At 42.1% G+C, this 27,370-nt stretch overlaps 1 pseudogene; it reads right to left on the reverse strand.

Moving 5' to 3' along the window:
* Positions 1 to 16,902: 16,902 nt before the first annotated feature.
* Positions 16,903 to 25,866, reverse strand: LOC149524017 (uncharacterized; annotated as a pseudogene).
* Positions 25,867 to 27,370: the final 1,504 nt, after the last annotated feature.

The raw sequence follows: 27,370 nt of genomic DNA on the forward strand, positions 1-27,370 counted from the left end.
TAGGGCTGGTGAACAAGTATTGGATGTTGTTATTTGGGGTTTAGAAATTATGGTTACAAAATATAGCCAGAAAGGTTGGATGCATTTGAACTTCTTTTCAGATTTAGTTGAACTTTCTCTAATACCAAGCAACTTTTGAGGTTTTCCCACCACAGTTTGCCACTGTTCATAATTTTGCATCCAGGATATTAGAGGTCACAATGCACTTTTATTTGCCTGCCCTATCTTCAAAAAAGACTTGGGTCCACTTAGTAGATGTGCTGTGATTATCTGTTCAACATATACAATAACATAGTTTCATCCTTTGTAATGTTCTTTACATTTAAAGCAAGGAGAACTTGCATTTAAATATTAAAATATTTTATTTATGCTTTCCATAAATCTAACACCACAGAAATCAGTCGGCTGCATTTAGCTGCTCCTAGTACCCCCTCTCTAGAGTCCAGTCTTTGCAGATTTAAAGTGACCATTGTGACCCCTGCAAATGTACCCACATTCTTATGCAGTACGAACAGCTCTTCCGTACATTCTTGACTCATCACAAAATGTTAGGGAAAACATATTAGGATAGGATAAACATTTAAATACCTTTAAGCTGCTCATTGCTCACCTAGGCTATTTTCACCTATCAAAGGGGTTTTGCTTTGGTATTCCAGTTGCTGAACTAAATTCCTAAAAGGCAAAATAAAAAGGAGCTTTCTCATGGCATTGAGTTGCCTGGCTGACAGATTCATCTGGCACAGTACTGTACTGCAAGTGGCCATTTTTCATACTGACAAATACGAAGGCAAAGGAGTATAGTAAATGGAAAACATTCATCTGGCACCAACCTTTAAATTTAATGATGGGTTCCAATGACTATTAATGGCTCATCAATTCTGAAATTGTTAAAAATTAAATACCAATTTATCTCCAACACATTGCCCACTGACAACAAGATACCTTCTAGTCACTTTCAGCTGCTTAGGAAGAATAGTCCAGAACTCACTGCAATTTGATGTTTCAGAGGTTTGTTGGTTTATTTTTTTCCTCTCTTTAGACTTTAGGCATAGAAAAAACTAAATTCAGTCAAGGTATGCCCCAACATCCAGTCAAACAATCTTGTTTGTCATTATTTTCATGCAGCAGCAAATTCACTATCATTTGAGTGAGACCAGAGAAACAATGTCCCATGATTTTTCTGGCCCTTACCCACAGTCTTTATGGAATCAATGGTGGATTTACCTTCCTAGGAACTGCATTTGGGTTCTTATAATTATTATTTGTATTGTACTTGCCCCTAGATCCCCAACCAAGATTAGCCAAGGTCAATAAAGACACTGCTTAAATACAAAGTGCCCCAAAGGGATTTACAGTCTGATTGTACAAAACAAATAAAAGGTGAGAGAGAAAAAAGAGGCACAGAGAAAGTCATTTGCAAATTTCAGGCTAGAACCTAGTCTACCAGAATCCTATCTTAATGCCCTAACTACTACACCATACAACAGCACAGACTAGGTAAATGTTACTCTGTCTGTGATAGGCTTTCACATGGTTACAGATGGTAACATCTGATTTCTCTTTTCCTGCTTTAGTACTAAAACCAATACCACTCTTCAATACCACCCATATTTGGAATTTGAAGTCAGATTTGCTATAGTACCCAGTAGTCTTGTCTGCAAGGAGGGTGAATGAACCTGCTTCAAAAAGTATTCCTCAGTTCAACCAAATAGCTTATAGTGCAGGTTTTACATTGATCACATTTTTAAAGTTAGAAGTACCTTTCTCTTTCCAACCTTCCTCCCTCTGAGTTCCCCACCTTATCCTTAAGGGTCAAGATATACAGTAGCTCCTGCTTCTACTGGAGACCTCAAGGTAATATAGTTGATGTACTTCCATTGGTCAGAGAGGGGGGGCAGCTGATATTAATAGTTATCATAGAAGATGCCTATTCTCAGTACTGTGCAGAGCTCCACAGGGAGGGATACAGGAGAGCAAGGTGAGCCATGAAGGTAGCCTTGGAAGATGCACTGTTGTCAGACCCATTGACAGGGAGAGTAATTGCCCCTGGGTCCAGTGATTCAAAGGGGCCCAGAGCTCTGGGCTGCCACCTTCCAGGAGAACAGACTGCCTCCCCACACCTTGCCCAGAGGCACGCAGAGGCTGTTGGCTCCCTTGAGTCTTGTGAATCCTTCTCCCCAGCCCTTCCTCTTGGGGGGAGGAGGTGGCAGAATGGCAAAAAGAGTAAGCTCTGCAGAGCACTTGCAGACACAGTAGGAGGGAGGAATATTTCTCCCTCCCTTGCATATCTGTCCAGTGCCCACCTGTGTCACACAGGCTGCTGGACAGCGTATTATAGCCTAAGACCTTTCTTGATTTTCTTTAACCCTTCACATAACACAAGAACCAGCGTTCAGCCGATGAAATTAATAAGCAGCAAGTTTAAAACAAACAAAAGCGAATGGATTCCTGTGGAATTCATTGCTGGGGATGTTGTAAAGGCCAAAAGAATAATTGGATTAAAAAAAGGAGTTAGATGATTTTCATGAAGATTAGATCCATCAAAGGCTATTAGCCAAGATGATAAGGGATGCAACACCATGTGTCTGTAAAACTCCGTTTTTTAGATACTGAGACTAGATGACAGTGGATGGATCACTCAGTAATTGTCTTGTTTTGTTTATTAACTCTGTGGCATCTGGCATTGGGCACTGTCAGACGACAGGCTACTGGGTTAGATGAACCATTAGTCTGACCCAATATGGCCTACCTTATGTTATCAGCAAAGAAGGTTTAACACAACTAAGTAGAACAAAAAGAGAAAATCATGAAACAGTCAACCTTAGATCTCACTGATGGCAACAGGAGTTATAAGTGCTCACGGCCTCATTGGATGAAGCCCTGTTGGTGATCTTTACAAAACATAAAGTACCAGTTTAAAGAAAGTACTGAGGCTTTTTACTTTGCTTTCTTTAATTTTGTTAACTTTGTGTCATAAAGTAAAACAAACACAGATTTCGCCATCTAGCAAGGAGCTTGGATTATCAGTCTTTTCAAGGACAGAACTGAGCATCTTATGTATAACAAGGGGCATGATTACAAATATGGGAGTTACTGATAGTTGCTGAGACATTTCAGGAATCCACTGCAGGATAATTGTTGTTGTATTTCCAGTATTCCTTAGCTTGGAGCTAGGTGGCTAGCTCTGCTAGCAGCAGGAGTTTTGTCAGGAAAGTTTGTTTCTTTATTCCCTTGTCTTCTCCAGACTGGGTATTAACATAAAGGCTCTTGGCAGGGCTGCAGTGATTGCCATTCAGACTTCACTTCTGAGCCAAAGGAGAGTCAACATGAGATCAAAGCTTTGACCCCAACACTGCAGTTTGAAAGAAATAATAAGCAAAATGCCATCTGCTGATCACATCAACCCCTCTGCCACTGTATAATTTCTAATTATCTGAAGTGCTTGTTGTTGAGTTTTTAACTACACTGTGTATGCAGCTAAGATGCTGAACCTTAGGAATATGCTCTCTAAAGGGCAGTCCATTTGCTGAATCGGTCAATGGCTCTTGGATGCTGTGGCATCCCGCAGTACACCAAGAGCAGGAGTGCAGCCACTCACTGCACTGCCCAAGGAGGCAAGCAGGAATGAAATTGTAACCTCAGGTTCATAAGACACCTTACACTCTAGCTATCTAATTCCACACCCACTGAAGTCAAGGGCAGAAATTTCATTGATTCCACTGGCACAGGATCAGGCCCTAACCCAGAATTAAATGGTAAGTGTTACATTTGTCTACTTTGAGTGGGAATCAAACCCAACTGGAGGAACATACCCATGTTGTCACATGAGCTAGTCAGCATGGTAAAACTAAAAATATAGTCGTGGCGGTGCAAACAGTTATCTGCCCTGCATCTGCTGCTTGTGCCACCCTGGCAACCATGTGTATGTTGCATACCAGCTCAATTAATGTGGTTGGGGTGGAATGAGCAGGGGGATAGTTAGCCCCTTCTGAGTACAACCCCATTTGAGAACATGGCACATACTTGCCTGGCTAGATGTTCATGTCATCAGGGTTATTTTTAGTGTGCTAGCTCCGTCAGAGCTAGTGAAGGTATGTCGAAATTGATGTACCCTCACGATCACAATTCAGCCTCTGCTTTCCCTCTCTTCTATGGGGAAAGGAAGCTGCCCCAGCTTTCTTCCTGATGCAGATTGCTTTCCTATTTATGCCCGCTCAGCTCAGCAGCCTTGGCTGGAGTCCTGGGGGGGGGGACTCCCCAACTCTGCCTGTCCTTCTGAGCAGGAGTAAAGTTAGCATTAGCACCAGTCAGAACATTCTCAATTCAACTTTTTTTTGGTCAAAATCTGCGGTTTTGTCAAAACTCAAATATTTTGCAGAGATGTCCTTACTGTTGATGAATTTTTGATGAGGCAGTTTCTAAGGTCCTGGGTGAACTGACAGTTTCTAGAGAAAGAGAAAAAAAGACAAATTAAAAAAAAATCAAATGTTCAATCCCAAACCAGATGTTTGACTCTGTGATGTGGTGTTTACCCCACACTTGCCCAGAAAGGGTTAATGCACAGTGAGAAAGGGACTAATTAACTCAGCAAGCTGCAGCAGAGGGGAATCAAGTGGCTATGTAATACCTTGAAGTGAGAAAGCCCAGCTGCAGAGGCATGAGTTGGACCGGGATTATAAAGACAGGAAAATAGAAGCAGAAGGCTGAATGTCTGTAGTCATTCTCAAGGAAAAGAGAGGAGTGTTTGAACACTGAAGAGTGATTACAAGAAAGTTCCATCGAGGTGATGAGTAGTCACCCTATCACATAGTGTATTTCATTTTTGCAAAATGCTATAAAGCTTTTGGTTTCATTCCAGTGCAGAATGAAAACAAACTTCAGAAGTTGTTGCAAAAAAGAATGATCATTTTCTGAGCATATTTCTTTCGCCAGAATCAAAATTTGACCTGATATATCTCAGTTGGACTCATGCCATTATCTTTTCTCATAGCATCTCTTAGTAATTAACTCTCGTGTCTCCACAATATGATGCATCAAATGCATATTGTGTATGCATTGTCACAGCCTCAATATGTGGAATTTTTTAGCAGGGGCGGTTCTTGGCTTCCCTTACTCTTTATCTGTTTATACAGGAGTGCAAGTTTCACACACATAAAATTGTGCTGACAGGATTACTCATGAGTGAAATGGAGCCACAAGTGGTGAAAAGGATCATCCCAATTTAATGAAAATAAATCTAATATTTTGAGAAAGATACAGTGTAGGAGAGGCATAAATTAGACATAACTATGTTAGGGGTTTTCAATTATTTTATTCTGAACTTGTCAGAGAATACCAGTGCCCGAGCAGAACAGCAAACCGTAGTTCTTATTTGTGCAAGACATTTACACAGATGAGCAAAACTAGCTCATTGGATAACAGGAAAAGTCATGTAGTAAATGGTTCTTGAACTTTCTTTAAATATTATCCCTTCTCACCTGCACTCTGTTCTCTAATCTCCCCAGGGAGCTGAGCTAACATCAGGCTGTCTCCAGCAACCAGCATTCTTTTAAAAAAAATACTGAAAAAAATCCACAGGGGCCAGGCTAACAAATTTCAGCAGCCAGTGACCTCTTTAAGGTCAATATGTAATGAACTGTCAAGGCTAGATGCAGATGGTGCCATCCCCGGGAGAGATGGGAATCCAGGCTTCTCAGGGGATCATGATGATGAGGTTTAGGATCTTTCAACAAGAGCAACCTGACTTGAAGATTGCTGCTGGAAACATTAAAAATCTCCCAGCATTAATTCTTCTGGCATGAGGGAGCATGGTAATAAAGACTGTGGGAGTGTGGTGAGAGAAAATGTTGCCAAATAAATTGTTCAGATAAAATGATGTTTCTGTTACTTGGAATTCAGCAATGTTTTTATAGTGAACATGGGCAGAACCACGACTTTTCAAATATGTTGACTTAAAAGCTACTCTGGTAGTCCTATTTTGCTTGAAAATAGGCTTGTTTGCAAAGGAAAGGGAGCCTTTAATCCTCTCTGGATTAGTGTAGAGTTCTCCCATGTATGCTTTATTGCACCATTGGCTAAATGTATTTATGCCACATCTTTTCCAGAAAGACTGTTTTATCAATGTTTTAGAGGGGTTTTTAAAGACACTGGCTGTGTTCTATTTTGGCTTCTTGTCACTTCATGGTTACACTGCCCAAGTTCCAAGAGTCTGTAAGATTGGACAAAGGAAGAATAAAGTTATAATTAGTGCAATTCAGAAACTGATCAAAATTATCTCAAGCAGCCTTTTGACAGATTTTGTAATTTTATGGTCTAACAAGTGCCAGAACAAGTGCTACCACTCTGTAAAAACAGAGATCTCCATGGAACTGGTTAGAAAAGTAAGAAAATAGTTTCAATGAGATTTTTTTCCTTGCAATTTTGAATCTCAATTTTTAAAGCAATTAAACAAAACTAAAATTTTTATTTGCTTTTCAAATATCTCTATTTTGTACTGTTGTAGACTTCTGCATATCTGATTATGCATCCCGAATCAATGCTAATTTTTAGATCCAGATTTCCTGGATGGCCTTGATGGCTGAACTTAGGGTGACAAAAAGCAAGTGTGAACAATTGGGATGGGGTGGAGGTAATAGGCATCCATATAAGAAAAAGGTCCAGTTCTGGGATTGTCCCTTTAAAAATCGGGACATCTAATCATCCTATCTGAGGATATGTCTAGACTGCAGAATTTTTCTGGGATACCAGAGATATCCTGGAAAAGCTCTGCCGCGCCCAGGGAACGCTTCCGCTTTTTTTCAGAACAGTTTCTGAAAAAGCAGGCACGTTCTTTCAGCATCCCTGTATTCCTCTAAGCGAGAGGAATACAGGAATGTTCTGAAAAAGGAGTTATTTCTGAAATTTGGTCCCGTGTAGACGGGACAAATTTCGGAAAAGCCTCTTCTGAAAAAAAAAGTGGAAAAAGATACACAAATTGCGGTTTACAATTTCCGTATCTTCTTCCTATAAAACTCTGCAGTCTATATGTAGCCTGAGCTATTTTAAGGGAACTCAAACACTGGATCTAAATCTTGCAGCATAAGCCCCTTTCTAGGGTAAAATTGTAGGGTTAGATCCCGATTCCCATTCCATGTATTTTGTGGGTATGTCTACACAGCGTTATTTCATAATAACAGTCCTCCTCTACACAGCAGGCAGTTATTTCAAAATAATGTTGAAATACTGTCAAGCTGGAGGACTTTTTACTCCAGCTCCTGTAACCCTCACTGTATGAGGAGCAAGGGAAATCAGAGGAAGAGTGCTCTATTTCGAAATAAGTGCTGTGTAGATGCTCCCAATTTCAAACTAGCCTATTTTGAAATAAGTGACACAATTGACATAGCTCAATTTGCATAACTTATTTTGAGTTGAGTTCTGCTGTGTAGATGCACCCCGAGGTGCCAGGGTAGGTAGGAAGCTAGGGTGCCTCTCGGCAGCACACTTCTGTCAGAATAAGCTACACAATTTGCACTATGCAAATTGCCTTTAAAATAAGGCACTTTTCCAACAAATCCCTTAACCCTTGGGGAAGAAGCATCACAGGGACACCGCATTAGTGCACCTGCTATTTTGGGAAATAGTGGAGTGTTTAAAGACGCAGAGTTGGTATTTCAGGATACTTCCAGTCTATGGCTGTGTCTACATTGGCACCCCTTTCCGGAAAAGGGATGCTAATGAGACGCTTCGGAATTCCAAATGCCACGGGGGATTTAAATATCCCCCGTGGCATTTGCATGAACATGGCTGCCGCTTTTTTCCGGCTTGGGGTTTTGCCAGAGAAAAGCGCCAGTCTAGACGGGATCTTGTGGAAAATAAGCCCTTTTCTGGAAGATCCCTTATTCAAGTAGGAATAAGGGATCTTCCGGAAAAGGGTTTATTTTCTGCAAGATCCCATCTAGACTGGCGCTTTTCTCCGGCAAAACCCCGAGCCGGAAAATGCAGCAGCCATGTTCATGCAAATGCCGCGGGGGATATTTAAATCCCCCGCGGCATTTGTAATTCTGACTGGTCTCATTAGCATCCCTTTTCCGGAAAGGGGTGCCAATGTAGACACAGCCTTCATGGGCGCGGCAGAGCTTTTCCAGGATATCTCTGGTATCCCAGAAAAATGTCTGTAAGGCATTTGATACGGTCTCGCATGATATTCTTATTGATAAACTAGGCAAATATAACTTATTATAAATATAATATAGGGCCACAATAAGGTGGGTGCATAATTGGCTGGATAACCGTAGTCAGAGAGTTGTTGTTAACAGTGCTAAATCCTGCTGGAAAGGGATAACAAGTGGAGTTCCGCAAGGGTCTGTTTTGGGACCCGTACTGTTCAATATCTTCATCAATGATGTAGATATTGGGATAGAGAGTACGCTTATTAAGTTTGCAGATGATACCAAACTGGGTTGGGTTGCAACTTCTTTGGAGGATAGGGACATAATTCAAAATGACCTTAGCAAGTTAGAGAAATGGTCAGAGGTAAACAGAATGAGGTTTAAAAAAGAGAAATGCAAAGTGCTCCACTTAGGAAGGAACAATCAGTTCCATACATACAAGACGGGAAGCGACTGTCTAGGAAGGAGCATGGCGGAAAGGGATCTAGGGGTCATAGTGGACCACAAGTTGAATATGAGTCAACAGTGTGATGCTGTTGCAAAAAAAGCAAATATGATTCTAGGTTGTATCAACAGGTGTGTTGTAAGCAAAACTCGTGAAGTCATTCTGCCACTCTACTCTGCACTAGTTAGGCCTCAGCTGGAGTACTATGTCCAGTTCTGGGTGCCACATTTCAAGAAAGATGTGGAGAAATTGGAAAGGGTACAGAGAAGAGTGACAAGAATGATTAAAGGTCTAGAGAACATGACCTATGAAGCCAGGCTTCATGAACTGGGCTTGTTTAGTTTGGAAAAAAGAAGATTAAGGGGGGACATGATAGCGGTTTTCAAATATCTAAAAGGGTGTCACAAGGAGGAAGGAGAAAATTTGTTCCTCTTGGTTACTGAGGACAGGACAAGGAGTAATGGGCTTAAAGTACAGCAGGGGAGGTTTAGATTGGACATTAGGAAAAAATTCCTAACTGTCAGGGTGGTCAAATATTGGAATAAATTGCCAAGGGAGGTGGTGGAATCTCCCTCTCTGGAGATATTTAAGAACAGGTTAGATAGACATCTGTCAGGGATGGTGTAGACGGAGCTTGGTCCTGCCTTGAGGGCGGGGGGCTGGACTCAATGACCTCTAGAGGTCCCTTCCAGTCCTATGATTCTATGATTCTATGAATCCCTAGCCTGACTAGCCAGCAGCAGATTCTCCTAGGGCTGTTTGTGAGCAGGAGGGGCTTTAATACAGGTTGAGAAAATCTGGTCCTATGAAACTGATGAATGAAAGTGCTATTCAAATGCTAAATATTATTGTTGTTGGTTTGGCTTGTATTGAAGCTAGTGAAGAGAAGTTGAGACTATCCCACAATTTTCGAATCAGAGATATATCACTTAATGTAGCATATTATAACCTTCACATATTAATTTTACATTTCAATTCTGTATTGCCAACACCTTCTGTAAATTATTAAGCAATCAATGGAGGGTTTGGTCCTGTCCTTTGAGAAGTCCCTCTGAGGAAAATCACACTCTATGGACAGATTTAGAGCACTGAATTAGTCTCACATATAGGAACAAATTAACTGGTACGAGCTTGGGGATCAGTGCATGCCAAAACATTTTGCATCTCTGCAAAAATTAAAAAAAAATCAGCTGCTGACTCAAGACACTAATTAGGGTTTTGCCTTGTGGAACTTCCCAAGTCAAATTAAGAACTAGTATCATGAGTCCATCTTAATATGTACATATTGTAAAAACTCTCAATCTACATGTTCATTTCTTTCACAAGGTATAATTTTTCCTAAGTTTATAGTTAAATTTACATCAGAGAACAACATTATTGTTGCACAAGGCTATGTTTTAAAAGCTATGCAAGCCAGAGTTTGGATAAAAATCCATTTGTGGTTTTGACTAAGAACTTGAAAGCTGTTGGTTTTATTTTAGAAGCTTCAGGGGGTAGCTGATTTAGTCTGTTACAGAAAAAAAAAACAAATGGTCTGGTAGCACTTTATACACAAACAAAACATGTAGATGGTATCATGAGCTTTCATGCCGCTGCCGCTGTGGCTTTGCTCCCCGTGTCCCTGGTCTGCTGGGGAGGGGGCGCAGCTAGTGCACACCCCCCCACCCAGCAGACCAGGCTTTTGTTGTGGACCCTGGGGTAGAGCAGCTGGGGTGCTGCCGGATTGGTCCTGCAGGGACCTACCTGGCAGTCCAGCTGTTCTGTCCCAGGCTCGAGATTCAGCTGCTGTTGAAACTGATCAGTGGCTGATTCCAGGAAGCTGGGGGCAGAGCAATTCTGCCTCCAGCTTCCTGTAGTCAGCCCCTGGTCAGTTTCAGCAGCAGCGGCTGAATCTGGAGCCAGTTCCGACTTATATACAAATTCAACTTAAGAACAAACCTATAGTCCCTATCTTGTACGTAACCCGGGGACTGCCTGTACTTTTATATCAATAAATATGTCAATTTTTTTACAATTGCAGGAATATGTTTATGCAAAATCTCAGACTTACAAAGTATCTGAAATTTTCACAAAAGCCTGTTCTATTTGATTAACCATGGTCTACAACTTGTTTTATTGAAGTAAAAACAAGTATGTATCATATAAAAAAAATTAAAGTACCTTAAATTTATATTTAAATTAAAAATATTTTATATGAGCAAATAATTTTACATAAATTATTGTATTATATTAAAACAAGACCTGAAAATTATAAAATATATCTAAATCATAATCTATAATAATAAGTAATACCACTTTCCTATAGAAGTACTTTTTTTGGTGTCCCTGAAATCTATCAGTTTTCATTTGTGTGGCCCTCAGAGGGCTTCAAGTTTGATATGCCTGATATACATTTGTTAGTCTTTAAAGTGCTACCAGGCTATTGTTTTGTAAGTTTTCCTTTTGTTATAAAGTATCTTCTATTTTAAAAAAATATAAGTAACCCCAATGCACTCATCCCTGCCCTTCAGTCAGGTTCCTCCTGCCCCAGTATCCCAATCCCAATGCACTCACCCCTGCCCCAGGGTCCGGCACCCCCCATTCCAATGCAATCACCCTTTCCCCAGAGCAGGCATCTCAGCCCCCCTCTATACCAATGCAACTGTAGGTAAATCTCAATCTCTGTATTAATCATTTTGTCATTGAATTTTTTTTTCATTTTAGCTTTGTATCAAGTCCTTTTAGCATTGTAATACGCCTTTAGTTTGTTGTATTAAGTCCTTTTATAGAAACTTTGTATACTTTTACAGAACATAGAAACTTTGTATTAAGCCTTTTTACACAGAAACCTTGTATCATGTAGACTTTGTACCCCCTTTGCTAAATTGATTGTCCTGTTGAGTGAATGAAGTGTGAATGGATAAGGTATGAAAGACAAGCACCTCTGGGCACTTGCAATAATTGGACAAAGGTGGAAGCCAGATTCAAGAACAATAACAATGGGACCTGTTAAGTGGGCTCAGTGTAAGAAGACTGGATCTATGGATGCTTTGGGAGTAAGCAGCAAGCGCCAGCTTTTGGAAGGTCCTTCTTCGAAGGTGAATGGGGGAGCATTAAAACACCCAGAAGAAGGTGCCATAGACGAGTAACTGCATATGCATATGATGACTCTCTGCATGAGAGGGAAGACACTATACATCTAATCTTGCAGTCAACATGGGAGTATTGTGTTGTGTATTCATGCATGGTGTGTGTGTGTGTGTGCTGTATTATATACATATAAGTGTTGACTGCTATATGTGTGTATTACCAATAAATGTGGCATTTTGCCTTTCCCTCCAAAAAAGATCCCATGCAGTACTTTTAAGTACAACACAACCATCCCTGCCCCAGAGCCAGCCCCCCCCTACTACTACTCCCTATCCCAATGCACTCACCCCTGCCCAGAGCCAATCCCCCCACAGTGCTCCCCATCCCAATATACTCACCTCACCTCACTCCTGCCCCAAAGCCAGCCCCTGCCATGCACCACCCCACCCCCGAGCCAGGTACCCCCAGTGCCAGGAGCACCCCCCCACCCCGCCTAAGCCAGGCAATGGAGGAACGTACCTTTAAAAACACTGCTCCTCCCACCCAGCTTGGCTGCTTCAGCTTGTCGTATGTAGAGAGCCGGCAGCACTTAGCCAGAAGATCCCGGGTCTCTGTTTAAAGAGTCATGTGGGCCAAATCAGCATGTGCTATGGTCCCACCCCAGCCAGGCACCCCCCCCCCCCCACCCAGCATGATACCTGGAGGCAACTGCTCATCCCTGCCCCCCCCTTCGCTACGCCTCTGTCTACAAGCCAAATCCACAGGAAAACATTGGAATTACAGTTCATCCGCAAATTCAATTCACATGCTAATGGACTCAATGGTGATGAAAACTGGTAATGTCCGAACCAACTTAACGACCATTGAAGCTGCTAACAGCTCTCTGTGTAGTATCCTTCCTGACATGGGAATCTATGTATTGACTTTGATTTTTATCTGCTTCGGTTTAAGTACCCATTCTCCAAATACTTACTGATGCTCTGTCTCATACTCCCCTCCTTTTCTTCCCTCCCCCCTCCTCTTTATTTTGTGTGTACACATTCCAAACTCATAACTCCGGTCATCTGAAGAAGTGGGCTGTGCCTACGAAAGCTCACGATACCACCTACATGTTTTGTTAGTCTATAAAGTGCTACCAGACCATTTGTTGGCTTTATTTTAGTTGTTTATGGGGGTTGATAATTGATGTTAATGGGTTATTTATGAGCAGATAGTAATGTAACTAATTTTTGCTGGGTAACACAAACAGCCCTACTAATACATTGTTAAATAGCTGCATTGAAATATGATGTTACTTTTGCACTAATTATAAAGCAGTTATTATAAATAACTGATAAATATATTTTCCTTTATACTTTCAATCTTATTGGCATATGTTACGCAATACATTTTAGGCAAAACTCTTTTTTCTTTTTGGATATACAAAGTCCAAAATCACCAAAATTGGGGTTGGAAGTTCATCTTTTCCATTTCCCCGCCACTAAAGAATTATTCCTCAGAGTACATTCTCGTGATTTGTTTACTCTAGGGTTAGATATCTCTAGTGATGTCTTTTCTTTTAGGAGATTATTCTTCAGTCCAATAGAACGCAACAGCGAAAAACAACTTCTGATAGCTAAACTTTCCTTTTCTCAGTTTCATCAGATTACTCCTGGAGCTATTCTTATTTCAAAGGGAAAACAACTGTGCCTGATGTTGGGGGGGGGAAAGTAATATTCCTTTGCTGTCATCCATTCTAGAACACTTTCAGTCATATTTTCAACCCTAAGGCCAATAATTTTCTGCTATAAGGATCAGCTGTATTTGATACACTAATATTCTAGCAAATACATATGCACAGAATATCCAAATTGGTATCAATAAGGTATATCTAAAACACAGTTCACACAGTGATGCAGTACATTATCAAGAGAACATTCCCATTTGGGAGGAGTCTACTAATTACTATTTATGTGTGTGGAAGTAATGCCTATTGATCTCACTGGAGACTGGGACCCTATTATGCTTGGCATTGTACAAATACAAAGTCAGAGACCGTCCCTGCTCCGAGCAGTATTTAATATTTATTGCAATAGCACATAGCGGGTCCAGAGCACATTGTGTCAGGTGCTGATCAAATGGAGAACACAAAGAGTCCAGGCTCCAAAGAGCTTACAACCTAAATAGATAGGACAAGTAGTAAAGGAAGTGGAGCACAAAGAAGTAAAATGGCCTGTCCGTGATCGAACAGCAGGTCGTTGCCCAGGATAAAATACAAGTTTCATGACTCCTACTCTTGTTCTCTTGGGCTGTGTCTAGACTACATGCCTCTGTCGGCAGAGGCATGTAGATTAGACACATAGGCAAAGGCAAATGAAGCTGTGATTTAAATGATCGCGGCTTCATTTACATTTACATGGCTGCCGCGCTGAGCCAACAAACAGCTGATCAGATGTTTGTCGGCTCGCGCGCTAGTCTGGACGTTCCCCCTGTCGACATCAAAGCCCTTTGTCGGCAGCCCCGTTATTCCTCGTGGAATGAGGTTTACCGGGGCTGCCAACAAAGGGCTTTGAAGTAGACAGGAGGAACGTCCAGACTAGCGCGAGAGCCGACAAACAGCTGATCAGCTGTTTGTCGGCTCAGCGCGGCAGCCATGTAAATGTAAATGAAGCCGCGATCATTTAAATCGCGGCTTCATTTGTCTTTGCCAAAACAACAAATCTCCATGGCTCCGTCGACTGAGCTATGTAGTCTAGACGTACCCTAGGAGTGCTGCCTCCCACAAAGTCCCAGTTTATAATGCTCTATATTTCTGGCTTTTTTAAACATCTGAGTTCTAGAGTCTTAATTTTTAACTGGCTCTTTTCCTATCTTTATATACACTGAAAAAGCAGTTGATCATATGGAATAGGTGACCTAAAAGCACCTGGGATAAATGGGCTTTTGGTTAACAAGGGAAATTTTTTTAATATAAATTATGCATGTTGGAGGTTTTGGAAGCACAAAGAAGCTCAGAGCCCTGTGGGTTACAGTGTCGAACTACAAGCTTGGGGTACATATTTGACTCAATAGCCCATTCTGATGCCCGCGATACACTGTCTTCACTGCTGCTATTGCCAACACTAATTGGATCCAAGCTAGTCCATATAGTCTAGGTTTTTTATTTGAAGACCTACCCGGTGTCAATCAGCCAGTCAAACTCTTCTCCGTGATAGAAAGTAAAATTACAAATGTTACCTAATCATAAATGAGCCCATTCATTGAAGCATGGGAATCAGAAGAAGTAAAATAGCAGAAGCTCTGTCCTTCCAGTACATTCATTGTGTACAGAAAACAGTCAGATGACCCTGAGCATCCATGTAGTTGGGCCATTGAGAGGCAGCTGTTTGATGTTTCCTGGAGGGTTTTGGTTTGACTACTCAGCTGAGAAGATGTTTTAGTCTGTCTTTAATATCTTGGCTCCTTGACTTGTCTTAGTACTTGGCATTGGCTGGTGGTGACTAAATCTCGAGATAGAGGCAGGGCTGAACTAAGACAATTTGGGTCTCGAGGCACAATGCACAGAGCACCATCCAGAGTTCCACTCCAGTGCTGTAGCCCTGCTGCTGAGCTGTCAACCCACTTGTCCTTTGGATGCAATGGGTTTCAGTGAAGATTAACAGGACAGTTCATACCTCTTGAAGCTATTGTTTCAGGCTCTCTGAAGACTCAGGCTTTGGTTATACTTGATCATAGTTTCAGTCTCTTCCTGCATTCATGAGGGTTAGAAACAGTGCTTCACCTCCAGTCAAAGCTTACCTGGAAAGAATGGAGCGTACCAGCACCTCTGTATGCAAATGTTCAGTCTGCTGGGCCACATGTCTTAAGGGAGCCACGTCTCTTAAAAGGGCAATGTTGGCCCCATCATGGGTTTGTTTGTTTTTTTTTTTTTTTTTTTTATCCTCAACAACTTTTACAAAAAAAGCACTGGTTAGAATTTTTTTTTTAAAAGCAAATATAATCTCATCATGTGACTCAAAGAACTAGGCTGGTAGGCCTGGCTATAGATTATTCCAGCCGTGGGCAGAGGCATTGATTGCTGAGAGAATGAGACTCTGAGGCAACTCTGAGGTGCTAATGAGCAATGACAGAGATGACATTACAGCAGTTCATTAGTTTCCTGGAACCTTTGAGCTACCATATTGACACTGGCCTATTTGTTAAATAGCACCAACTGCTTGTCTAGTTCACATTTTAATTTTTTTTTTTTTTGTGTGTATGAATATTTCTCTTTACTCAGGTAAATGAACATATTTGAGTGTCCCATGGAAGCATTCTCTTTAATGTTCCCAATTCCACATGCAGGGCTGGAAATATAGGCAGAACTTTAAGGACTCAGTGCATGGATGAGAAATGGTGTAGGGAGGAGGCTTTTAGATTTATTAGGAACCTGTGGGAGTAGAGGAAGCCCAACAGACTCCACCTAAACTAAAATGGCCACACAGCTGGTATGTAAAATTAAAAAGGTTGCAGAGGAGTTTTAAATTAAGGGCTGGGGGGATAGCCACCAGATGTGGACAAGTTTATGGTTCAGACAGAGATATGCTTTAGGAATTAAAGGAGGGACCCTATATTCTCATAAAGAGGATAGGAAAGACATTGGTAAAATACAGATAACAGCTAGCGAGGAACAGTCAAACTCAAAGGTCCCATTGAAATAGAACATGTGAAAGCAAGTATCTGAATATTGACAAAATGTACAAGTGTCAGAAGTCTGAGAAGGGTAAACTAGACTAGAACACCTGGCATTAAATGTGGATACAGTAGTCATCATGGAAACTTGATGGAATGAGGATAATCGATGACATAGTAATATAATAGTACACAATATATAGTAATGGCAGAGTAGGCACAATGGTGGAGTGGTACTATGTGAAAGAGCAAGTACAATTCTAAAATTATTCCAACTGTACCATAGAATCTCTATGTGTAGAAGTTCTATGCTTGAGCAATTAAAGTATAGCAGGAGGATTATACTACTGACCACCTGACCACAATGGTGATAGTGACTGTGAAATGCTCAGGGAGATTAGAGAGGTTACAAAGGCAGAAAACAGTAATAATTGGGGATTTCAACTATCCTTGTATTGACTGGTTATGTGTCACCTCAGGAAAGGATGCAGAAATAACATTTCTAGACACAATAAATGACCGCCTTGTCCTGGATCTTCCAAGATGAGAATCAATTCTTGATTTAACCCTAAGTGGCCCAGAGAATCTGGTCTAAAAACTGGTCAGTAATATGACCACCATGTAATTAAATTTAACATCTTTGGACGGGATACCAACGAAATTGGCCATACTAGCATTTAACTTCAAAATGAAAATACAAAAAAAAGAGATAGTTAAGTAAATAGGAATTAAAAGGAACAGTCACAAGGGTGAAATGCCTGGAAACTGCAAGGAAACTATTTTAAAATACCATATATCCCAACATAAACAAAAGGAAGATTTAAAAAATGTGATGATGGCTAAACAGTAGAATAAAAGAGATGGTTAGACACACACAAACATCCTTTAAAAATTGGAATCCCAGTGAGGGATCTGTGGACATCTTTGCCAAGGGATATCATGAAGGCCAAAAGTAAAACCTGGATTCTAAAAAGAACTGGCTATGTTAATGAAGGATAGGGCCATCTATGGCTATTCACCAGAATGATCAGTGATGTAACCCATGCACCATATGTACCTAAAATTCCAGTGTCAAAAGATGGGACTTGACGTTAGGGAATGTACCACTAGAAATTATCCTGTTCTGTTCATTTTCTCTGAAGCATATGGCACTGGCCATTATCAGAGATAGAATACTGGGGTAGATGAACCACTGAAGTGACCCAGTATGGCTGTTCTTATAATCCTATGTTACTACTACCAAGGAAATGAACTGCTTGCCATGTTTATGTAGGAAATACCAGTTTGTTAATGATTTGGAGAAATCACAGTTCCCAAAACGAGACATGAAGTCCCTGGAAAAGTTCTGAAGATAGCATAGATCTTGCAGACATGATTTCTAGGCAGTACAATCCTGTTTCTTTGGAAACACCACTGGCATAATACAACAAAGCATGGACTTTTGTAAAATCCTTTATATCATTAAATCTGAAACCAATTATCCGAGATCAGTTTCTTCTGTCATCATTTAAAAAAGAGGCTATATTAACTCAAACTGGTAAATAGAAAAACTTAAACAACAAACAGTTTGGTAGTACTTTAAAGACTAACAAAACATGTAGATAGTTAGTCTTTAACAATGGTTTTATTAGTCTTTAAAGTGCTACCAGACTATTTGTTGGTTTTTAAGTTTATCGTGTACAGACTAACTCAGCTACCCCCTGAAGCTGGTAAATGGAAAGTTAGAAGAGATCCAGGAGGTTTCGTATCCTACATATCAAAAGAGGAATGGGGGTGGGAAATGTACAATTTTGGATTTAACCTCAACAATTATTTATACATAATTATCAGAGGAGATAATAAGCTACACAACCGGGAAGGGGAATAGAGAACTTTGGCTCACAATTATACATATAAGGGGTGGTAGGCTGGATCCAGAGTTACAGCATTTGGATCCGCATTTGGATTCTGAACTACTCCAACATGCAAAGATGTACGGCTGCAGAATTTTTTCAAGCCCATTTGCACTCTGCATACATCACTATGAAAGATATTAGCTAGAGCAGACCATCTGTTGTAAAATCACCTCTGAACTGCTTTGCTCTTCCAGTGCCAATTGTCAAAAGAACTAAGTGTCTCTTGACCGCTGTGAAGAGAAGTGGCAACTTTTTCCCTTTAGCTTTCTGCCATATTAAACTGTGAGTGCCTCAAATGCCAGAAGGATTTATTCCAGATCAAGTCTCTGATATCAAATCAAAGTTTGATGCCAGACTAATGGTGCACTTTAAATCACTCATTTTTACCAAAACGTATGTCTGTGTCACAAGAGGCAATGCATAATTAAAGACATGATTCCCCATCAGGAATGCCTTGCTTCAGTTCAGGCTTCACTGTTATGTTACATACTGTGGCAAGGTCCTGGCTCAGACCCCTTACTCTGGGACAGCTTCTGATCCACAAATCAGCCAAAGACCCTCTCTGGTGCAGTCACCCGTGCCTTTTATTGTCAGCTTCCCACAAGCTTCTATTTACAGATTTGTGGATTACAGCAAACTCTGCCAGCTTCTCCTCCTGCCTGCAGAAGTGGAAGCAAACACAGCCCTCAGCCACTGACCACCCTTCTGTCACTTCTTCTCTGGCTGCCTTATATAGCCCTCTGGCTAATGAGACCCACAGCTGCTTCTAATAGTCCTTCAAGCCTGAGATTGCTCAGCTGGTTCTAAGTGATCTTTTCAGCCAGGCTGTAGTGGCAGAGCTCTGTCATAGCCAGCAGTCTGTCGCAACACACTAACAACCGTACCCTCATTTCTCTATTTCCCTGATTCTTTTGCTTGCCATTTCACAGTTACTATGAGTAGTGGTTGGTCTTGTTATTAATGTTGTATGATACTTGTTTTTAACTTTTCCTGACATCCTAGGCATATGCGTTATTAATTTTTTCTCTTTTCCAGCTCATGTAGAGGATTGCATGGTATCTGAACAATGGTACTTTGATTTAAATAGCTCCTATTTTCAGTTCCCATGGGGACTTACTTTGCATTTTTCTGTTTGTCTTTACATGGTGGACACCTTCATTGGCAGCTCTTTGTGCTTCATATCATTGGTTTTAAAATCCATGCCTGCTCAAGCTTCTAGCACTGGCACTCTGATTTGTTCACTTTTAGAAGGGCTTCTATAATATAAAGAAGCCTGTTTTCTTCCTAGTTTTCATCTCTCTCCCTACCAAGCTATCCCACAGCAATTAATTTTCTCTCTCTCTGTATGCTAGCTCTTGCCTTTAAAAGTGTTCTACTTTTAAGACATTAACTCCCACTCTCTCAGGGTATGTCTACACTACAGCACTAATTCGAACTAACTTAATTCGAATTAGTTAATTCGAACTAGTGCATCTAGACCTAACAACTAGTTCAAATTAGCATTTTGCTAATTCGAACTAGCATGTCCACATTAAGTGGACCCTGAACCGAAGTTAAGGCTGGCCGGAAGCAGTGCCGGCAGAACATCAGGTTAGGACTTAGAGCATGGAGCTGCTGCCTCAGGCTAGCTGAGGGCTGTGTTTAAAGGGACCCGACCCCCACCCCGAACAGACAGTTCTCAGGGGTTCACCGCTTGCTTGTCTACCTCGATGAGGGACAACAAAGCAGTCCTGGCTTGGAGTGCCCTGAATGCCCACACTCGGCACATCATAGCACTCGGCCATCAGCCTGGCTGCACTTGCCACAGGCTGCCATATGGGGGGGTCAATCGGGGGGCTGCAGGAGAGCTTCCACCCCAGTCCTCCCCATTGGGGGTTCGTACCCCATTCCTCCCTCACCTCCTTCCACTTACCCCTCCCTAGCCCCCCTTCCTGATGTAAAAAATAAAGGACACGTGTTCAAAAATAGAAACTCTCTTTATTTAACAAAACTGGGGGGGGGGGGGTTAACCTCTGGGGAGACTGGGAAAAGGAGGTAGGAGAGGGAAAGGGAGAGGGTGGAAGGAGCTGGAAGGGGGAAGCCAGGGGAAGAAGGAGGAGGGGAAGTATAAAACTATGGTACGCCATATCTTCAGTACTGTGTACAGATGTGGTCTCCTTACCCCAGAAAAGATGTTTTGGCCTTGGAAAGGGATCAGAAAAGGGCAACTAAAATGATCAGGGGTTTGGAACAAGTTCCATATGAAGAAAGGCTAAAGAGACTTTGACTTTTCAGCTTAGAAAAGACGAGACTGAGGGGGGATATGATAGAGGTCTATAAAATCATGAGTGATGTGGAGAGGATGCATAAAGAAAAGTTTTTCATTAGTTCCCATAATAGAAGGACTAGAGGACACCAAATGAAATGAATGGGTAGCAGGCTTCAACTAATAACAGAAAGTTCTTCTTCACAAAGTAAACAGTCAACCTGTGGAACTCCTTGCCGCTGGAGGCTGTGAAGGCTAGAACTATAACAGAGTTTAAAGAGAAGTTAGGTAAAGTCATGGAGGTTGGGTCCATGGAGTGCTATTAGCCAGGTGGTAGAAATGGTGTCCCTGGCCTCTGTTTGTGGAAGGCTGAAGATGGATGGCACGAGACAAATGGCTTGGTCATTGTCTTCGGTCCATCCCCTCCAGCGTACCTAGTGTGGGCCGCTGTCGGCAGACAGGCTACTGGGCTATATGGACCTTATGGCCGTTCTTATGTTTTTATGTTCTAAGCTCAGGGCTCAGGGTCGGGGTCTCACTCGACCACCTTGATTTTCATGCAAACCTGCTCCTAGGCGGCCAGGTTGGCAGCTATCCTGCCCTAGACAGCCACTTTCCTGTGCCTAGTGTGGAGGTCATGGATGAGGTCCACGATGTCCACGCTAGACCAGGTGGGCACCCGCCTCTTGCAGCCCCAGGCAGGCTCCTGGTAGCCGCCAGCCTGGTCCCGGGAAGCGGCGAAGGGCTGGGTGGCAGCGGGTGGCTGGCTCATGCCGTGCCAGGTGCAGGGTCTGCTGGCTGGGTGCTGGCAGGCTTGCATCTGGCATGGGCACCATAGCCAGACCGTGCCCCTTTAAGGGCTCCGGGGCCGGTAGGGGGGCAGACAAGTTTCCCTGGTGGTGCCCAGAGTGGCCACCAGGGCAAGCTGGGAAGGGCTAGCCTCCCACTAGTTTGAATTAAGTGGCTACACAGCCCTTAATTCGAACTACTTAATTCGAACTAGGCGTTAGTCCTCGTAGAATGAGGTTTACCTCGTTCGAATTAAGCGCTCCGCTAGTTCAAATTAAGTTCGAACTAGCGGTTTGCATGTGTAGCATCTATCAAAGTTAATTCGAACTAACGTCTGTTAGTTCGAATTAACTTTGTAGTGTACACATACCCTCATTGGCTGTGTCTACATTGGCCCCTATTCCGTAATAGGGATGCAAATGTAGCACTTTGGAATAGGCAAATCCGCGGGGAATTTAAATATCACCTGCGGCATTTGCATTAACATGGCTGCCACTTTTTTCCAGCTTGTAGATAAGCCGGAGAAAAGCACCAGTCTGGACGCGATCCTCCGGAAAATAAGCTCTTTTCCGGAGGATCTCTTAAAAGTAGGAATAAGAGATCCTCCGGAAAAGAGCTTATTTTCCGGAGGATCGCGTCCAGACTGGCGCCTTTCTCCGGCTTATCTACAAGCCGGAAAAAAGCGGCAGCCATGTTGATGCAAATGCCGCGGGGGATATTTAAATCGCCCGCAGATTTGCCTATTCCAAAGTGCTACATTTGCATCCCTATTACGGAATAGGGGCCAATGTAGACACAGCCATTCTGTGTATATCCTCCTGAGTGCACCAACAAATCTGCAGAGTGGATTCATGGTTAATACCAACATACAGCTGCAGCTGCTACAGCTTTTGCTACTGTTATTCAACTGAGTTCAGACTTTATCAGGGCCAGTTTAGTGCATAGGCACTATCCGTACATCCTAAGGTCCCTGGTTCTGGAGTCTCGTGGTGTAATCAGAATCACAGATTTCATTTTTCTTTAAGTGTTTTTAGGCCTTATGGTTGCAAAGAGAACTGTGAGAATGTGGCCGAAGAGTAACAGGTGCCTCTATGAGGGCACATTGATACCTATGTGATGATCGACCCTCCGGAGGTCAGTCTTACAGCATTTGATTTAGTGGGTCTAATGTAGACCTGCAAATTGAATGCTGAGGGTATCCCCCACCAGCCTCCGGAACTCCTCATTCTGTGAGGAGTAAGGGAAGCTGATGGGAGCATGTGCTCCCATTGGCCTCTCACAGTGTGGACACCAGGGTGGCTTGGCTCAAGTTAAGCTGAATTCAGCTGCTCATTTTGCATAGCTGGATGGCGTACCTTAAGCCAACCTGCCAGGTCTAACCAGGCCTGAGTGTGCAGAGAGCCTGAAAACACAGTGCTCAAAGACATGGACAGCTCTTTTCATCTTCACTCTAAAAGCAGCTGCCCCCTTCCAAGCAAGGGGTGAGACCTACCATGGGACACTATAGGAGCTTCATGTGGATTGTGCCTAGGGCCACAGATTGCCTTATTTTAGTTTTGGTCATTGTAGCTGTAATTGAGATGTAACTTCTTGCAAGCTATTGGTGTTACATTGATATAAAACAAGTGTGAATGATGGGAGTTATACCATCAAAATGTTCTGGTTTGTATACAGGAGGCTGCATCTATTCTCAATATTCTATGCCAGTACTGCCTGAAGTGCTGCCACTGATCAGCATCCAAACTGTGTCCATTGCCCACCCTATCCAAAAGTTTTTGTTTGTTTCAACTTACTCTGTTTACTGCAGATACAATACCTACTGTAAATTCATTGACTTAGCCGGCAAAAATATGTATTGTGTTTGGACTTATGTCTGTAGAAATGCGGGGGCCTGATACTCTCCATCTCTGCCTGGTTCAAAACACACTCAAACCCAGCTCTTCCATATCCCAGGGAGTGCTCTGTTGGCCAACCCTGTCTCTCTCTCTCTCCCAATTGCATTTAATCATTTATACAATGTGGAATAGTTCCAACTGGAGGAACTGAAAGAGAGTGATTCCACATAGACCAAAGGCTACAGCCCTCATTGCCAAACCTCAACATGTTCACTAAAATGGAATTCCTGTTTTCCAGCCATACCTACTGGAATTTGTCATTTTGGCTTTAAGCATTTAATGATGCTTAGAAACTAAACAAACATAAATGATGCTGTAGTCTCCAATCTCCATTGATCATGGTGATAACACAGTAGTCCAGACTTCGTATAACTTATAATTTGGGATTATAACATTAGTCAGTGCATTATTAGACATCCTACTGTAAAATGAGAACTTTATATTACACATTTTAATGAAGCTAGTTTCTAGAGGGGAAATATGGCATTTGCTCAGAAAGCTTTCATTATTTCTGCCCATTGAATTCACATTATCAAAATATGGCCAGTTAGATAAATATTTTTCATAAAACCCCAAAGAGTAAAAACAATATGTGCAGTAAAATGCATAATGACAAGAACATTTCTGTGATAAGGGGCATGCAGTATGTCACCAAATAGCAACTTAGTAATGATGGAAATTATAATGAATGGCCCCTTTGAATTTACAGTTGATCAAAAGATAGTATGCACAGAAGAGTCGCAAAAAATCCTCAAGAAAGTAATATCTAGTCCATTTGGAATTTCTTCCCTACATGATAAAAAGCTTGCTGAGCTGTAGGATAGCTTTGCCTACCTCTTCTAACCATTTCCTGCTGGAAAGTATGAACTTGCAGATGTGAGCTTGAGGATAAAGATGAAAAATTACCTGATCCCATTGGATGTCCTCTTTTGTTAGCCCTCCTATACGTGTACTTGTGTGATTGGACAAGCCAGGGGATAAAAACCAAGTAAGGTACTGTAATCAATCATTCTCTTTGGAAAATCATGGGAGACAGGAGAGCTTCCAGAAGACTGGAAAAGGGCAAATATAGTACCCATCTATAAAAAAGGGAAACAAGAACAACCCAGGAAACTACAGACCAGTTAGTTTAACTTTATTGCCAGGGAAGATAATGGAGCAAGTAATTAAGGAAATCATCTGCAAACACTTGGAAGGTAGGGGAGGAGTCCTGTGGCACCTTATAGACTAATTGAAATGTTGGAGCATAAGCTTTCGTGGGCAAAGACCCACTTTGTCAGATGCATGTAGTGGAAATTTCCAGAGGCAGTTATAAATATGCAGGCCAGAATCAGGCTAGAGATGACGAGGTGGATCCAATCAAAGGATGAGGCCCACTTCTAATAGCTGATCTGGAGGTGTGAATACCAAGAGAGGAGAAGCTGCTTTTGTAGTTAGCAAGCCATTCACAGTCTTTGTTTAATCCTGAGCTGATTGTGTCAAACTTGAAGATGAACTGTAGCTCAGCAGTTTCTCTTTAAAGTCTTGTCTTTAAGTTTTTTTGCTGCAGGATGGCTACCTTTAGATCTGCAATTTTGTATGTTGCCATTCCTAATATCTGATTTGTGTCCATTTATTTTTTTACGTAGGGACTATCCAGTTTGGCCGATGTATATAGCAGAGGTGCATTGTTGGCACATGTTGGCATATATTACATTAGTAGATGTGCAGGAGAATGAACCAGTGATGGTATAGCTGATCTGGTTAGGTCCTGTGATGGTGTTGCTCGTGTATATATGTGGGCAGAGTTGGCACCGAGGTTTGTTGCATGGATTGGTTCCTGAGTTAGAGTTATTATGGTGCGGTGTGTAGTTGCTGGTGAGAATATGCTTCAGGTTGGCGGGCTGTCTGTGGGCGAGGACTGGCCTGCCTCCCAAGGCCTGTGAAAGTGAGGGATCATTGTCCAGGATGGGTTGTAGATCACTAATGATGTATTGGAGAGGTTTTAGTTGAGGACTGTAGGTGATGGCCAGTATTGTGTTGGTGTCTTTCTTGGGTTTGTCCTGTAGCAGGAGGCTTCTGAGTACACGTCTGGCTCTGTTAATCTGTCTCCTCACTTCCTCGTGTGGGTATCATAGTTTACAGAATGCTTGTTGAAAATCTTGTAGGTGTAGGTCTCCGTCTGAGGGGGTTGAGCATATGTGGTTGTACCTCAGTGCTTGGCTGTAAACAATGGATCATGTGGGATGGAAGCTGGAGGCATGCAGGTAAGCATAGTGGTTGATAGGCTTTCGGTATAGGACGGTGTTTATATGACCGTCACTTATTTGCACTGTGGTGTCTAGGAAATGGACCTCCCGTGTAGACTGGTCCATGCTGAAGTTGATGGTGGGGTGAAAGCTGTTGAAATCATGGTGAAATTCTTCCAGAGTCTCCTTCCCATGGGTCCAGATGATGAAGATGTCATCGATGTAGCGTAGGTAGAGAAGGGGCATAAGTGAACGAGAGCTGAGGAAGCGTTGTTCCAGGTCAGCCATAAAAATGTTGGCATGCTGTGGGGCCATGCGGGAGCCCATAGCAGTGCCACTGGTCTGGAGATATATATTGTCACCAAATCTGTAATAGTTGTGTGTAAGGATAAAGTCGCAGAACTCAGCCACAGTTGTGCTGTGGCGTCATCAGTGATACTGTTCCTGATAACCTGTACTCCATCTGCATGTGGGATGTTTGTGTAGAGAGCCTCTACATCCATGGTGGCTAGGATGGTGTTTTCTGGAAGATCACCAATGCATTGTAGGTTTCTCAGGAAATCAGTAGTGTCACGGAGGTAACTGGGAGTGCTGGTGGCGTAGAGTCTAAGTAGAGAGTCCACATATCCAAACAGTCCTTCAGCGAGAGTGCTAATTCCCAAGATGATGGGGCGTCTGGGATTTCCAGGTTTGTGGATCTTGGGTAATAGATAGAACAACCCTGGTCGGGGTTCTAAGGGTGTGTTGATTTGTTCCTGTGCTTGTGTGGGGAGTGTCCTGAGCAGATGGTACTACTTGGAAGGTAGTAAGGTGACAGGGAACAGCCAGTATGGATTTGTAAAGAACAAATCATGTCAAACCAATCTGATAGTGTTCTTTGATAGGATAACAAGTCTTGTGGATAAGAGAGAAGTGGTGGATGTAGTATACCTAGATTTTAGTAAGGCATTTGATACAGTCTCGCATGATATTCTTATCAATAAACTAAGCAAATACAACTTAGATGGGGCTACTATAAGGTGGATGCATAACTGGCTTGATAACCGTACTCAGAGAGTAGTTATTAATGGTTCTCAATACTGCAGGAAAGGTATAACAAGTGGTGTTCCGCAGGGGTCTGTTTTGGGACTGGCTCTGTTCAATATCTTTGTCAATGATTTAGATATTGGCATAGAAAGTACACTTATTAAATTTGCAGATGTTACCAAGCTGGGAGGGGTTGCAACTACTTTGGAGGATAGGGGCATAATTCAAAATGATCTGGACAAATTGGAGAAATGGTCTGAGGTAAACAGGACGAAGTTTAATAAAGACAAATGCAAAGTGCTCCACTTAGGAAGGAACAAGCAGTTTCACGCATACAAAATGGGAAGCGACTGTCTAGGATGGAGTATGGCAGAAAGGAATCTAGGGGTTATAGTGGACCACAAGCTAAATATGAGTCAACGGTGTAATACTGTTGCAAAAAAAGCAAACATGATTCTGGGATGCATTAAGAGGTGTGTTGTGAGCAAGACACGAGAAGTCATTCTTCCGCTCTACTCTGCACCGATTAGGCCTCAGTTGAAGTATTATGTCCAGTTCTGGGCACCGCATTTCAGGAAAGATGTGGAGAAATTGGAGAGGGTCCACAGAAGAGCAACAAGAATGGTTAAAGATCTAGAGAACATGACCTATGAAGGAAGGCTGAAAGAATTGGGTTTGTTTAGTTTAGAAAAGAGAAGATTGAGGGGGGACATGATAGCAGTTTTCATGCTATTGAGGGGGTTGTCACGAGGAGGAGGGAGAAAACTTGTTCATCTTGGCCTCTGAGGATAGAACAAGAAGAAATGGGCTTAAACTGCAGCAAGGGAGGTTTAGGTTGGATATTAGGAAAAAGTTCCTAACTGTCAGGGTAGACAAACACTGGAATAAGTTGTCCAGGGAGGTTGTGGAATCTCCATCTCTGGAGATATTTAAGAGTAGGTTAGATAAAGGTCTATCAGGGATGGTCTAGTCAGTACTTGG

The sequence above is a fragment of the Pelodiscus sinensis genome, chromosome 8 (genome assembly GCF_052426305.1).
Source record: "Pelodiscus sinensis isolate ZL-2025 chromosome 8, ASM5242630v1, whole genome shotgun sequence".
Lineage (NCBI taxonomy): Eukaryota > Metazoa > Chordata > Testudines > Trionychidae > Pelodiscus > Pelodiscus sinensis.